This window comes from Delphinapterus leucas, chromosome 6 (genome assembly GCF_059928025.1).
Source record: "Delphinapterus leucas isolate spDelLeu-1000000601 "Yukka" chromosome 6, BTC_Dleu_Yukka2, whole genome shotgun sequence".
NCBI classification, from domain to species: domain Eukaryota; kingdom Metazoa; phylum Chordata; class Mammalia; order Artiodactyla; family Monodontidae; genus Delphinapterus; species Delphinapterus leucas.
This window is the reverse complement of record NC_143134.1, coordinates 28,480,359-28,495,319: the sequence shown is the minus strand read 5'-3', so window position 1 is coordinate 28,495,319 and position 14,961 is coordinate 28,480,359. Positions and strand designations below refer to the sequence as shown.

Below are 14,961 nucleotides of genomic sequence, written 5' to 3'. Positions count from 1 at the left end.
GGAGAGAAAGCATGGAATACAAAAAACACGGACTCAAAGATTAAAAGAAATGTGAATGGAAGCACAGAGCAGAGCACAGAGCATAAGAAATGAATCCTTGAGAAACAGTAACCACCAGCTGACCAAAATTGTGCCCAAATTTCCAGCCCAGGTTCATATCACCTAGGTGGTCCCAAAACACAAAAGCTGAGAATTTACCTTAAATTGTCCAAACACCAGTTGCACCCTAGGCTTCTGACAGAAGCTAAGGCAAATTCTCTCTGAAAGAAAGTACCTTCTCCCTAGGCCTCAATTAATCTCCACAAATAATTTTTCAAGGACAATGAGTGTCTCACATCCAATGTAACCAAATACACAAGGAAGCCAGGCACCATGAGCAAGAAGCAATGGTAACACTCAGACAACATAAGTGTACATTAAAGACTTCATAAGGTGAAATTAACACAGCAAAACCACATATAAAATATATATTTACTATTTTCAAAGAAATATAAAAATAAGGGACCTCCAGGTAACAGGAGACTTTAAAAAGTAAAGGTGTCAGGAGTCCCTGAGACCCTCTGGGTGCAGGGCTTTGTTAGGAGGGCTTCCAGGACTCGGCATATAATCACAGCTAAGATTTATTTCAATGAAAGATAAAAAGCAAAGTCAGCAAAAGGAAATGGCACATGGGGTGAAGGAAGAAAGGCTGGGAGAAATGTGTTGACTTTTAGGAGGATTCTTTTTCTAGGCATTTGCGTGATGATTTTAACTTTTAAAAAAGTCATTAAAAGCATACTAATTAACTTTCAAGATGACTCAAAGGTGGGAAGGACTGCAGCAATGCTAAAGGGTGGCTTAGAGATAGATCCAAAACTTCATCTCATCTCCCACTAGCATTCCCTAAGGAAACGTTGTAATCTTAGTAAAAGCAAGACAGATGACCCTCCTGCCCATTTCCAACAATATTGCCAGAGGATCTGCAGCCTCTGTTTAGACAACAATGGATATTTCATTGGTTATTTGCAGTAAAATTAAGTCCAGTGGTTAACAAATATATCCATAATAAAAATCTTTCACTTGGAATAAAAATTTCGTGGCAAAAATAAATGGAAGAGAATGTCCCAGTGGGAAATGCTGAGGGGCTCCAACCGAGTGTAAATGCTTCCTATCACCTTATTTTTCTCCATGGCAATTATAATCTAATACACTATATATTTTATTTTATTGATTGTATTTTGGTTCAGGTACAGCTTTTAAAACAGGCACTGTTAGCCACTGTTACCAAGAATGTGAAGGGCTTGAAACTTTTATGGGAAAATTTTAAAGAGGGTTAACAGAAAAAAGGGGGGAGGGGAACCACATAAGTGTTTTTAAACTATTTTAAAGACTACGGAGAAGGATGAAACTTTAATTAGGATGAAACAGAACCGTTCGTGGGTAAGAAGGAAGCAAGTTTAACTCACTGTCAAGAACCTTGTAATAATTAAAGCCCTCAGAAAACTGCCTTGTTGGACAGGCTGGTCTCACCCAAAGGTGCGCTATAAAATCTGATGTTCACCTAAGGCAGAAGCCACCTGGCAGGATGACAGGGGCCTTCTGATCACCAGTCAGCAGAAGCGTCTTGGGTTGGTAACTGGGAATACCCGCACAGTGAACAAGATTCTCTTCCCAAGCAATTGCACAGCAAATGAGCGTGCCCCTGAGTGCCTGTCCGTCCTTGTAAGGATCAGGCAGCAGGCAGGCCAGGTGGCAAGAGGCTCCTGTTGTTGGCCGCGCGCCCTTTTTTGGTATGAGGCCCCCTTGTCCAGGCCTTCTGCGCCCGGGAATTGGCAAGGATCGCCCACCCGGCTCCTCTCTCTTCTCCCCTCCGGCCTCCCGCCTTGTAGGCCAACCCCGCAGGCTGGGTTCCGGCGCGCTTCGGCCGCCGCTGCCCTGCCCTGGGCGCTGGGGGCGCACATGGCACACTGGGCGCTCGCGGCGCAAGGGCTGCGGGGCGGTCCCGGGTCGGTGGAGCGCGGCGGCCGGGAGGAAGTGCGGGGCCTGCCTGGGAGCGTTAAGGAAGTTGCCCAAAATGAGGAAGCGCCATGCACTGGGCGACTGAGGCGACTCCGGCGGCAGGAGCAGCGAGGAGGAGGGGGCTGCTCGGCGCGGCGCCCAGAGCTGCCCCCTAGTTCGCGCCAGTCCGGTTCCCGGAGACCCGCGCCCCGCCCTAGCCTCACCTGATACAGGTAGGTGTGGCCGCTCGCTCTCTCCGCTTGGGCAGTGGACGCACCTTTAGGCTTGGGAAGGCGGCGTGGAAGGGGAGAAGGCGCCGAGAGAGGTGAGGATGCGGCCCTTCCTCCTTGGCCCGCGCAAGGTCTGTGCGCCTATGCAAACCCAGACGGGTACGCCTAGGGCCCTCGTGCTTTGATAATCGGAGGGAACATTCGATAAAATTTTTCGATTGAAAACTAGTCAGTTGTGCCACCTTTTCTCCTAAAACTAGTTAGTGCCTCTTGGGGTCCAGCTTTTGTACGGGGAGCCGGGCCTGTGGGTGGGGGCCTGTGCCGAGAAGCCAAAACTTCAGGTGCTGCCGCGAGCGCAGGGAAGTGCGGAAGCGGCTGGGTCCTGGGAGACTTAGCTGGAGTCCGCAGGCACAAGAAACTCCGTGTCGGGGTCTCGGAAAGGACACATTTTCGTTTGGCCATTCACAGAATGCACTGGAAAATTCCACTGTATTTGTCGAAGTGACTCAATGTAGGGATGTTTATATGCCTGCAAAGGTTTTATTCATACTTTTACTACAGAAAGAAAGAGCAGTTGCATAAAAACATGAAAGTTTCTGAACCACTACGACAATGTAGCATCATTGCCCTTTTTTCCACATTTTCATGGTAAAATAACTTCATCAGCCAGTGAATGACTTGAAGAGCAGTGAAGTTTTGTGTAGTAAAATGTGAATTTGAGTTAAAGATATTTTTGGCCGTATGGCTTCAAAACCTTAAACCCACCTAAATAACGATACAAAAGCGAATTTTTTTTTTTGGTTTGTTTGAATATCAAGAACTAGCAAGACAATCACTGGAGAAGTTAGAGTTTCAGTCTTTTGGCTGTTTGAGGTGCAGTTGCTTGGGAAAGAGAATCTCATTCACGGTGCAGAGTGTTCCCACTCATTAACCCAAGACGTTCCCGGCTGGTGATCAAAAGGCCCATGCCATCCTGCCAGGTGGCCTTTGGAAACAGGATTGCAGGTTATTTTAATGAGTTTGCTTGACTTGCCAAAGATTCCCGTTTAACCCAAGTAAAACTGTTGACTGGAGTTGTTCATTTTCTTAAACCCTGGAGGCATTTCAGTGTGTAATTAAGACTTGGAGATGTAATTTAAAGACTTGGAGATTCAAATTGTCACATCTGAATCTTCACGTTAAAAAAGAAAAATCATGGGATAATGGAGAATTCCTGAAAGAAATGGAATTGATTCTAGTATTTGTTTTCTTTGTTTTAGTAAGAACAAATTCATTGCTGTTACACAGGTGGCATTTTACTTAAATGCAATTTAATTCACTGATGTGCATATCACATCTCCCTCTCCCTGCAAAAAAAAAAAAAAAAGGCGAAACAGTGCCTGGATATGTTTGTCTTTGAGGTAAAAGATTTAAATACTTGTAAAGTATTAGGTATTTTAAGTGAGAAATCTTGTCTACTAAAAATATTTTATCAAATTATTTTGTTCTGTCTGCATTGAACTTTTGATCTGTTTAGGGAAATTTTGCGCTAAAATAGAAACATTTATATTCTTTGTATTTGGAGTGCTTCAATATGTAGGATTTTGTAAATCATCTTAATAACGAGAATGTTTTTAATGTTTTAAGCCAAGGATAAAAGTGAGGTGTATATTTTAGCTCTTTATCTTTCCTGAGGGATGAAATTGTCAGAAAGATAATTTTATCCCTAGATTTGCATTTCAGAAATAAGTTACCTTAGCCTTCTTTAGGTTCATATTTAGTATTCTAAGTGCAGGTCTGATTTCTCTATTAAACCAAAGACTTCTTAGTAGGACATCACTTAGCACATAGCATATCCATAATCATTATCCAAAACCCTTGTGCCAAGATATGTTTTGGAATTCAGGATTTTTGAGAATTTAGAATTCAAATTTAGAATCTGAATTTCAGCCTTGAGAAAGGCATTTCTCAGAATTTAGAAAGGTTTGCATACATACTGATGCCATATGTTACACACCACTCCAACACAGCCTGGGCAGCATCCTATAATCCCACATGTTAATATTTCTGCACAAACAGTGTGAAAAGTCTCACTAAGTGGAATAAGAGAGGCTACAAATAGCCGTGTGTCAATGTCACTAAATGAGGTTCCCTATAAAACTCACCAAAAAACCTTGTTTTTCAGCAGTTTTTGGAGTTAGGGCTATGGGACTGATTCTGTATTAGATTCTGTCAAGCTACTGATTGCTTTTGAAAGCAAATTACATTTCTACTGCCCAACAACTCACACTTTACAGTAATTAGATGGGTAGTTCCCCCCTTTCCAGGAAGCCTGAAATAGCAAGACTTTCCTGAATTTTCAGTGATAACAATCAAAATACAGATCCTCCAAGTGAGAATACGATGTTTCATCCTTACTGAGAGACTTTCCAACAGCAAAGTTTCTGACAGTCTGATTCTAGAGAAAGAAGGCAGTAGTTACTTAAAGAAGGGCTATTACCACCCTTCACAGCTACAGCATGGCCTTGGAAGAAATACTGTTTCCTGTTCACTTTGCAGCTCATTCTATCTCTGTCTGTTATCTGTACCTAAGGAATGGCTGGGTACTTTGTACAATCTGAGCTAATTTTTGCTTTCTCAGCTTTTCACCAAATAAATTTTTTTTCCAACGATTCCCTAACTCACCACCACCCTGCCCCCCAACACTTTCTTCCACTTCTGGATTGATTTACCTGCAAATGAGTAGAGAGAAAATTAGGAACTTAGGCCTTTGGGTAAGAAATTTTTTAAAAATGTCTGCACACTGAACATTGCTTTTCTTTTACAGCAGTTGAAATCAAAAGGCAGAGTCTTAAAGAGAGATTGGAATTAAATTGTCTGACTTAATTATATCTTACCATCTTACTCTTCTACCTTGGAATTGAACAAGTTGGGTTTTCTTTTTTTTCCACTCAGAAAAAGAGTTTTTTAAAACTGAGGAATTGTAGGAAGATTAAAAAAAAACTAGGCTGATTGGATTTTAAAGGAAAAGTTTATTCATTCATTTTGACTTTATATTAGCAGGAAAGTTTTCTACTAGCTTATAATTTTGTCTGGCAAAATGTTAGCCTGCGTCGGTTTGAATTTTTATTTTATTTTTACTTTAATAAGAGTTATGTAAGTTTTGCCCTATGAATCCTGAAAGGTGGTTGCATTGGAATCTTAAGTATAGTCAAATTTAGCCACTGCCAAAAATACCAGTAGAAGAAAGAATATTTAGTTTCTATTATAGTAGGTTTAACAACTCAAAAGTGACTCTTTCTTGATTCATTTATTTCTGGGAAACTGTGTATTTGTTTTGGTGGCTGCCAGAGGCTGATGATGGGAAGAGGAAGGTGAGGATGATTTAGAATATTGTTAACACCTCAATTACTAAGGGGGATATACTGAAAGCTTTTATGATGGACAGTATCTGGTAAGCAGCATCCTCTGTCCTGGGGGTACCTGTCTCTGGCCCTGGAGTCCTGGCTCCTGAAACTGGAGAAGGCAGTACCCCTCAGTGCTGTGCTGGAGCCCTGGAGGGGAGCACAGATGTGGGAGGACACTGGGCTTGCAGATTGGCATGCTGAGTGTCACATCTTTGATCTGAAGAGAGTCTGGGCAGGCAGCAGGATTGACAGGAGAGTGTAGGGCTGATGTCAGGGTCAGTGAGGCTCAGGCCTGGATACAGTCAATGGGGGGAGTGTGGAAGGAAGGAAGAGGGCCAAGGGCCAAGTGTTAGGAAAAGTCACAATTTAAATATTGGTTTGTTTAGTTATACTCAGAATGGCTACAAAGAGCATTTGAATGTCCAACAGTTAACCTCCTACATTCCCACTCCATCTCTTTGTCTTAATTGCTAAATCTTCATGCTGTGTTGGTCAGCCCAACAAGTTATTAAATCTATCCGTTTCTGTTCAGTTGTCATGGAAATCTTTTGGTGGGACCAGAGTTAATCTTTCTTTTTATTTAATTTCAATTTATAAGAATACCTTCCAATGCTCTAATACTGCTCCCCAAAAGCAATCTTTTAATCTTTTTAGCTCTTTCTTCTAGAATTTTCCTTCTTATTTCCTGATGTTATGTTCACTTGTGCTTTTTTTTTTTTAATGTATCAGTTTCAGACAATGTCTCCTGACTTCCTACTCTGAGAAATAAGTGCATGGCAGCCCTAGACTCTTATTACCCAGGATAATCTTTCTACAATTTAAGGTTAAGATGCTGTTTGGTGTTTGTTTACCTTGCTGTGGTTATATTTACTGCTAGAGCACAGTATATAATATAGTTCCATTTTCTTTCATTTGCTCCATGTTGTTTTTCCTGGTGTAAACTCTTGTTTCATTTTTGTGTTTTCTCAGTTGGTCCTGTACCTGTTACAATTCTCTCGCCAACTCTCTGACACAAAGCTAAACACCCCCCCACTTGACTCAGTTTCCCACTGAGTCAAATATACCAAGCAACCTATCAGTTCCATTTCTCTCTTCTTCTGGAACCCTCTGCCTCCTTATGCCAGTCTGACGGTTTCTTTTCAGTCTTGCTACACACCTATTAATAACTGAAGCATATTTTGGGGAGTTGGTTAGCTAAATATATTTTCTGCAAGTTGCTGCCCTGTATACTTTTTGGAGTCTTAACATAACTCTTATCAACATTCATGTAGCTTTCAAATCCATTGTAAATCCATTGTCATAATTGTTGAAAACATTTTCCCCAAACTTTTGATTTCTATGGATATTTGCTTATTTATATAACTTATTACTTTTTGTAGCTTTTGGAACTTTTATAATTTCTCCCGTCAGGACATATCCTGAGTCATGCTTCGTGAAAGATTACTTTTAGCTCCAATTTAGCGGTTAGCAGCTACGTTTTAAATCAGTCTCAGTGTCACCTCTGTATTTGCTCTGACCCTGATGGTTTATTATCTGATTGATGGGAATATGTATTTTCCTGGGACTAGGGAATCCACAGGGCTTTAATCAGATGGCCAGCCTCGATTCCCTGGACTTCTGAAGTGGGTGCTGTGCAATTTTAAATGGTATTCCCGAGGAAGCTTTCCTTGTTGAAGTGAGTGAAATGAGAGACAGAATAAAGTTGAGTAAGCAGGGTAATTGTCGTGGGCTTGTTCAGAGCCGTTGTGCAGGTGTTGTGCATGGTCAGGACATACGTCACTGAACTCTTACACCCCTGTGGTCATAGCATGCATTCATTGGTTCTTGGAGCACCTTGGGGACCAGGACTTCCACTTTGGGAAGACCAAGTCCACTTTGGGAAACACTGGGTAACCTGCTGCCCCTTTACAAGATCCTCGGGCTTTGCTTAGGTGGAGGCAGAATGCCTCTTAAATGCTAAGGGTATTTTTTAATTAATTAATTAATTAATTTTTTGGCTGTGTTGGGTCTTCGTTGCTGCGTGCGGGCTCTCTCTAGTTGCAGCGAGCGGGGGCTACTCTTCATTGCAGTGTGCGGGCTTCTCATTGCGGTGGCTTCTCTTGTTGCGGAGCATGGGCCCTAGAGCGCATGAGCTTCAGTAGTTGTGGCGCTTGGGCTCAGTAGTTGTGGCTCACGGGCTCTAGAGCACAGGCTCAGTAGTTGTGGCGCATGGGCTTAGTTGCTCCCCGGCATGTGGGATCTTCCCGGACCAGGGCTCAAACCCGTGTCCCCTGCATTAGCAGGCAGATTCTTAACCACTGCATCACCAGGGAAGTTCCAAAATGCTAAGAGTATATGAATCAGTTGATTGCCCTAATGCTTCAAACTCACAGTCACTGAATATTTTTATCAACAGTGGTTGAGAGTAGGGGGGCTGAGGTCCCACTGGGTTCAAATCTCACTGTGTTTTCAAGCTACTGTTTTTAGTTTTTGTAGATGGAAGGATTACAGAGGATTTCACTGTGATGTACGGTGGAGATCATGCATGCAGTGCCCATACCTGGCCTGTGGTTAGAACTGGCACAACTGTCACAGTCTCTCCCAGGTGGGTGGCTCTGGGAGTCTGCCCCTGTAGTCTTGGCTGGAGGCTAATAAGAGCAGTCCCAAATAGGTCACAGATGAGTAAGTACTGTCTCTGAAGTTAGTTTCTCTGGCCTCCAAGATGGGAGAACTTCCTATCATTTTCTTTTTGAAAAGTGTTAAATTGCATAACTGATGTCTAAGTACATATCCATTGGTGAAGAATTCAGATATAACAGGCGACATTGAAGCCCTCCTTAACCACCACCCTCAGCCCCAGCCCATCCCCACTGAGGGAGGGCAACTTGGTGCATATTCTTCTAATCTTTCATCCTGTGCATTCATGCATGTGTATATATGTGTGTATTTTTAGACAATGTAGTGGTGGTGGTGGTGGTATGTGTGTGTGTGTGTGTGTGTGTGTGTGTGTGTGTGTGTGTGTGCCTTCTTAATACCAATATCATCCTGCAACTTTCTTTTTTGAATCAACAGGATTGGGGGAGCCCTTCCTATCAGTGATCATCGTGCTTTATTCCAGGGTGAAAAATGATTGTTTATTGATAGACATTTAGGACTTTTTTCTAATTTTTGATACTGTACACAAAGCTGCAGGGAATGCACTTTTTTTTTCATTCTTTCCCTCTGTTTTACCCTTTTCATTGCATTTCATGGAACTGACAGGTTAATCACTTTCTCAAGAAGGATCTTCAGCCCTGTCCACCCTGTTATTCAGGCCATCTATTGAGTCATTTATATTTTAGCAAGCACAGAAGGTAGTTAATTATTTATTTTTTAAGTGATACATTAGGCCCTTGCCTAATATTTGTTTTTATTACTGGTTCCAGCATAGATGTTCTCTTCTTGCTCCATGACCTCTGTCTTCTTTGGCACCTACTCATCTGTTTGCCCATTGGGTGCCTTCCTTTGTGCGGTTAGCTTTCCTGATGTGCTTGGTACTTCTAGGATGTATGCTGGTCTTGTTTTTGAGGTGCCCTAGGAGTTAGTCTTTTAATGCTGTGTGTGTTGCATGGCCCTCTTGTAACCTGTCCCCCATGAGATGTGAGGAAGGTGAGATGTGAGCAGGGCAGGACGAGCCAGTAACCAATGGGGGGTGGTGCAGGTGCTCTCTGTTCTTCATGGATGTGGCCATACCCTGCCTCTCCAAACGCACGTCTTTCCTGCAGAGGGACTCCTGTTGCTCTTAAGGGTGCTGGCAGCTGAGGAGTTGGAGAGAGCTTGGCTGCCTGCCTGCTCCCCGCTCTGCTTCTCCCTCACCCCATCCCACCCAGGCTTTGTCATTTCCAAGGCACCACACCCTTGGCTCTTCACAGCCATCCCCAGCTGCCTGTACTTAGGCTGTGGTTTTCCTCTTCAGTTTGAGCCCATCTTGCTTTGCTTCCTTCAACGATAGCAGTAGTTTCCAGCCCACCGGTAATATGCCTCCTTTGCTCTCCAGCGTGGTTATGGATTTATATTCTATGTTATTGTTTTCAATGCTGTTTCTTTTCTTTCTCTGCATTTATAGCTGATGTATTTACTTGAAGGGGAAGTCCACCACTTCCTTTTTTTCTTTCTTTTTTTTTAGCAACACCAATCAGCTGATGGTCATAGCTGTGAAGGAAGTGACAGGGAGGAGGGAGAGGAGCTCCCTAGAGCAGGCATGAATGGCAGGCTTGGGGCTTCTTTGGTCTTCACTGTTGTCCTGGGAGCTGGGCCAGCCATCCTGTAGCTTAGGCAGGAAGTGTGTCCAAGGAGAGGGCTGCAGTGGTCAAGTCTGTACTGATTATTAGGAAATTGCTAGTCCCAAATCATAAGTTTCTTAGAAACATGTTTAAGGACGCCAGAGATATTAGAGGGAGAAAGGATCTTGGAGAATGTCTAATTCAACCTGCTGGTAAGCAGTGAGGCCCAGAAAGGTAAAGTGACTTTCACTTATCCAGCCGCTAAGTGATGGTGCTGTGATTCGAAGCCGAAAACCCAGGTGTTTCTAATCCAGAACCAGAATTCCTATCCACTACTCCAATGAGGAGCAAAAAGGGACCTGCCATCATGCCTGGTGGTGAGAAGATTTCAAGTCCTATCAGTGGAGACAGGAGCCTGAGAAGGCAGCCGGAGGGCATAAGCCCAGTTTTACGTGTTGATTTCACTCTTTTACCAGGAGTTTTAGAAAACTTTATTATTATCTTTATAGCTTTGTGTTGAGAAATTAAGCAAATTCAGTAGGAATTGGACAAAAAAATCCTGAATCAATGAGAGGTTAATATGAGAATATCTGATGCTTTTGCATACATCTCCTTCCAACACAGATTGAGCTGACTTTCAAATTTACCACCCAAAGGGCACTAAAGTAATGTGAGAAGCTGGTTTAAAAGGACGCACCAAGCCTTTGTCTGCACATCAGGCCTGCATCTCTGTGGCTGTCCCCACACAGGACAGAATTGCTACTCTCTGCGCACATTACTGTCCCTAGAGTTGGGGAGGGTGCATACATGGGGTCCTGAAGGTTGGAATGGAGGAGATAAAGGAACATTTCAAAAGTAGTTCTATTTCATGGTGGAAACACTTGTGATGCAGGTGGGATTTCAGTGGTTCAGTGAAAGAAAGGCAGCTTGACAACTGCAAAGAAAAGATGCCTTCTAGAATGAAGCTGGAAAAGTCATGTATGGTTTCCCCGAAGGAGCCAATATCTGCAAAGATGTGTGCACGATATTCTTTCTAGATTATCCCTTCTAAGAAAACTCTGGCAACTGTCAGTATCCATTAATAGAGGAATGGCGTATTAGTTTGCTAGGGTCACTGGAGCAAAGTACCACAGACATTTATCATGTCACAGTCCTGGAGGCTGGAAGTCTGAGATCAAGGTGGGCAGGGTTGGTTTCTCCTGAGGCCTCTGTCTTTGGCTTGTGGACATCATCTTTCTGTATCTTCACATCTTCTTCCCTCTATTGCATGTGTCTGTGTCCTAATTTACCCTTTTTATAACGATATCAATCATAGGGGATTAGGGCCTACCCTAATGACCTCATTTTAACTTACCCCTGTAAAGACCCTATTTCCAAGAAAAGTCCCATTCTGAGGTACTGGGGGTCTGGAATTCAACATATGAATTTGGGAGGGGAAACAGTTCCTCCCACAGCAGGTGGTTAAGTGGAGCCTGGTCTCTCCTCCCAAGTGGCCTTGCTGTGCTGCCATTGAGAGCACAGGGAGCTCTCCGGTATCATGATGGAGAGATTTCTAAGCCAGCTGAAGTGAGCTTTGTGCACAGATGGTTATGGAACATGATGTACATGGACACCACACACAAAACTAAGCAAATTAAAATGCTCAAGAAACAATTGTCCTTCCACCTTAGATTAGCATTATTTTTAAGAAAAGAAACTTATGAGACCCAGAGAAAAAAATGAAACATAAGAATGATGAGGAGAGACAAATTCTATAAGATCTTAAGGCAAAACTGCAATGGAAAGTGGGGCAACGGACACAAATTTCACGTGGAAATTAGTGCAAACAAAGCAAGGGTGGCCTTTCCCATCAGTCAGGAAACGGAGCATGGGTTATCAATCAATGGTCTTGGGAAAACCAGCTGATAATTTGGGAAAAATAAAGCTTTGCTCTGTATACCAAAATAAGTTCCGAATTTAACAAAGAATAAAAATATAACAGTGCAATCATAAAAGTGCTAGAAGAAAACAGGTGAGTTTTAAAATAATTGTGGAGTGAAGGCCTTTATAAATATGGTAGGAAATACGGAGCCATAATAGAAAACAGTTGATAAGTATGGTTTTCTAAAATTGTAAGCAAATCCCTATACAAATGAAAAAAATATATATAAATAAGTGAGGGAAAAAACCTATAAAATATATTTATTTTCAAGGTCTGTGGTAAAGGACCAGTAGCCTTCATATGCAGTGAGTTCTTTCAAATCAATGAGAAAAATAAACACACTCCAATACAAAGATCAGTCAAGGACGCAAACAGGCAACTCAAAATGTAAATGAACCGAAAGCACACAAATGTGCTTTGCCTCTGTGTAATCTTGCATTGATTTAAGGGTTTGCTGTGTGGTGAGGTGTGGGGAAAAGAGACACTCCCACAGGTCAGCACCAGCAGGGCGGTTGGGTAACGTCTTCTGAAATGTAAAGCGCACATGTGTTTTGATTCAACAATTTCACTTTTAGGAACTTTATTACACACATAAATTAACAAAGGTGGGGAAATATATGTGCATACAGTAATTCATTGCAACATTTTATTTTGTAATAGCAAAGAAAGAAGGAAGGAAGGAAGGAAAGAAGGAAGGAAGGGGGGGAGAGACAGAGAGAGAGAGAGAGAAAGAAAATAAAGAAAGAAAGAAAGAGAAAAGGAAGGGAAATATGTATCATGCCTGGTTAAATAAACTATGGTATATCCATGCATTGGAATCATATGTGGGCTTTTTAAACATGTGTAATCTTGTAGACCAAAAAATAAAGATGTCCAAGTTATATTCAGTGAAACAGCGAAATGTAATATATAGCTATATTTTTAAAAACACGTACATGCACATAGCAATGTAGGCTCTATTGGAATGTTATTTACTACATGTAGATGCAAGTCTGCCTATACCGATGTGTGTGTGTAAATATGCAGAGAGATCCAAAAGCAAAGGTACCAAACTGTGAGTAGCAGTTGTCTGGGGAAGGCAGTAAGGGAATTGGTTTTGAGAAAAAAGTGCAATGTACATTTTTACTCTGCATACAGATGTTTGAAATGATCATGATAAAATGAAGTTTGCTTGGGGATCTGGGGGCTAAGTAGGATGAGACCAGGAAAAGAACTAATTCAGCAACAAAGCATTAATCATGGCTGTTGGGACCATTCTGTCTCCAAACAAGGCATTAGGCTTGGAGAGGTTGGGTCGTTTGCCCAGAGTTATACAGTCGAGGCTCTCAAGTGTGCCTGTGCACAGCCGTCACCCGAGCTTGTCTGGCCCACTGATGCCCAGCCTGCCTCCAAAGTTTCTGATGTGGTCTAATGTGTGACCTGCCTTTGGAAATTCATGATTAAGGCCTCCCCACCAAGTACAGCAACCAAGGTTGAGAACCACTGGTTTAGAATGAGTTAATGGGATTGTATAGCACACAGGCACATCTTTCAAGTCTAATACAATTTCCACCAAATTTGAATGTATTGGTACACTGGGTATAGTGGCAGCTGTGTGTGCCTTTGACTGTAGAGACTTTGGGCATATTAGCTGGTGCATCCCCACTTTGTGTGTGTGTGTGTGTGTGTGTGTGTGTGTGTGTGATAGAGCGAGAGAGAGAGAGAGAGTGAAAGATTGAGAGAAGGAGAGTGATTGAGAGAGAGAGCTCACATGTTTCTATGCCGTAAACGCTCCATTTCTTGGGAACGTGGATTCATAAAGTCTGGAGGCCTGTGGCAGTTACAGAGGCAGGCATTTGAGGGAGGATGTCAGCGTGTTCTCAGCACACTGCTGTGAGACTCGTGGGAGGTGAGCGCACGTTGAAACAATTCTCAGAGAAAGAATGTGCGCACTGGTCTGATAGAAAAGCCACCAGTAACATATTCTGCCCAAGATAAACTGAATGATTTCCATCTCTCAGATTAGTTCTTAGTGTGACTCCAAGTCCACTGTACTTATTTTCTGTCATCTGCCTGTTTCATGTGAGATGGTTTTTCTCAAGAGAAGGATGTAAATGAACAGTCTCGCTGTGGGTGGAGAGCCAGGGCCTGGGTTTCTTGGTGTCTGTGGCTTCTGGGCCTCGAAGCCTGCAGCAGATGGTGACAGAGGGGCTGCTCCCACTATGGGCCATTTGGGGACAGTCTGTGGCTGGGCCTCCTGGTACTGACCCTGTCCGTCCAAGCACACACATGGGAGCACCATGCAGCACTCACATGGGGAGACCCTGGGGCTCACCAAGTGCACCCACATCTATATTTTGTACTAAAACTTCTAGGACCACGACTGTAACCCATAAACGTCCAGTTCTGAAAGCCCCTCTGGGGGCAGTGTGGGTGGCGGAAGCAGACCAGGCACACACCTCTGATTCTGTTACTGACCAGGATTCTTGGCCTCCTTAAGCAAAAGAAATTGATCAGAGGCCAGACAAGAAATTCAGGCAAGGCTTTATTGGGGCCCCTGCTGCAGCAAGGGGGAGCGGGAACAAGTTAACAGGTTCCCTTGCTTGCTCCCTGAGGTGGGGGGGTGAGCTGTTTCCTTATATGGGGTGAGGGTAGGGGTAGGTCCGGGGGGTCAGGCCAGAGGGGTGACTTAGGTGGGCTGCCCACCCCTTTGGTGGTGCTGAGTGCAGGGGGCATGTGCAGTAACCTGCTTTTGTTCCTGACCCCCTGCTTTTGCTCCTGGCTCTTCAGAAGTGGCAGTTGGGGCTTTTTTGGTCTTTTTTGTACCTTCTTGTCCATAATTTGCCCCAACTGCGCATGCATATGGTTATTTTTAGTCTCTTATAGTTTCTTTGTATTTTGTTCCTGGAGGAGACGTTTGTCCAGGTGTGAACATTGCAGCAAAGGGTCCCAGGTCCCGGGTCCCAGGTCCTGGGTCCCAGCCTGTCTCAATTCATCCTTCCTTGAAACTCCTTCAGCTCTGGCCACCTCATCTTCAAAACTAGGCCAGAAAGACCTGCCCCTGGGTGGTTGTGGCACCCAGAGACCCACTGTGCAGAGTGCCCATCAGAATGGCTTGCAAAGAGGTGCCCTGCAGAGCAGTCGTATTTGGGTACAGGAAGTCAAGGAGCTACGTAGCCTCTGGTTACCTGGGGATTGAAAAGGGGGTCTTCTGGGGACAAAATGAT

General features: G+C 43.4%; 1 protein-coding gene across 4 annotated transcripts in view; it reads left to right on the top strand.

The window, feature by feature from the left end:
• Positions 1-2,080: 2,080 nt before the first annotated feature.
• SYK (spleen associated tyrosine kinase) overlaps positions 2,081-14,961 on the top strand; it is a 96,409-nt gene continuing 83,528 nt past the window's right edge. Inside the window, exon 1 of one of the 4 annotated variants that reach the window (XM_022560709.3) lies at positions 2,081-2,210. The gene's annotated coding sequence lies outside the window, so the exon portion shown is untranslated. Of the gene's footprint in view, positions 2,303-14,961 lie in introns of all 4 variants that reach the window. The other 3 variants (XM_022560711.3, XM_089912910.1, XM_022560710.2) reach the window with 3 other exon arrangements.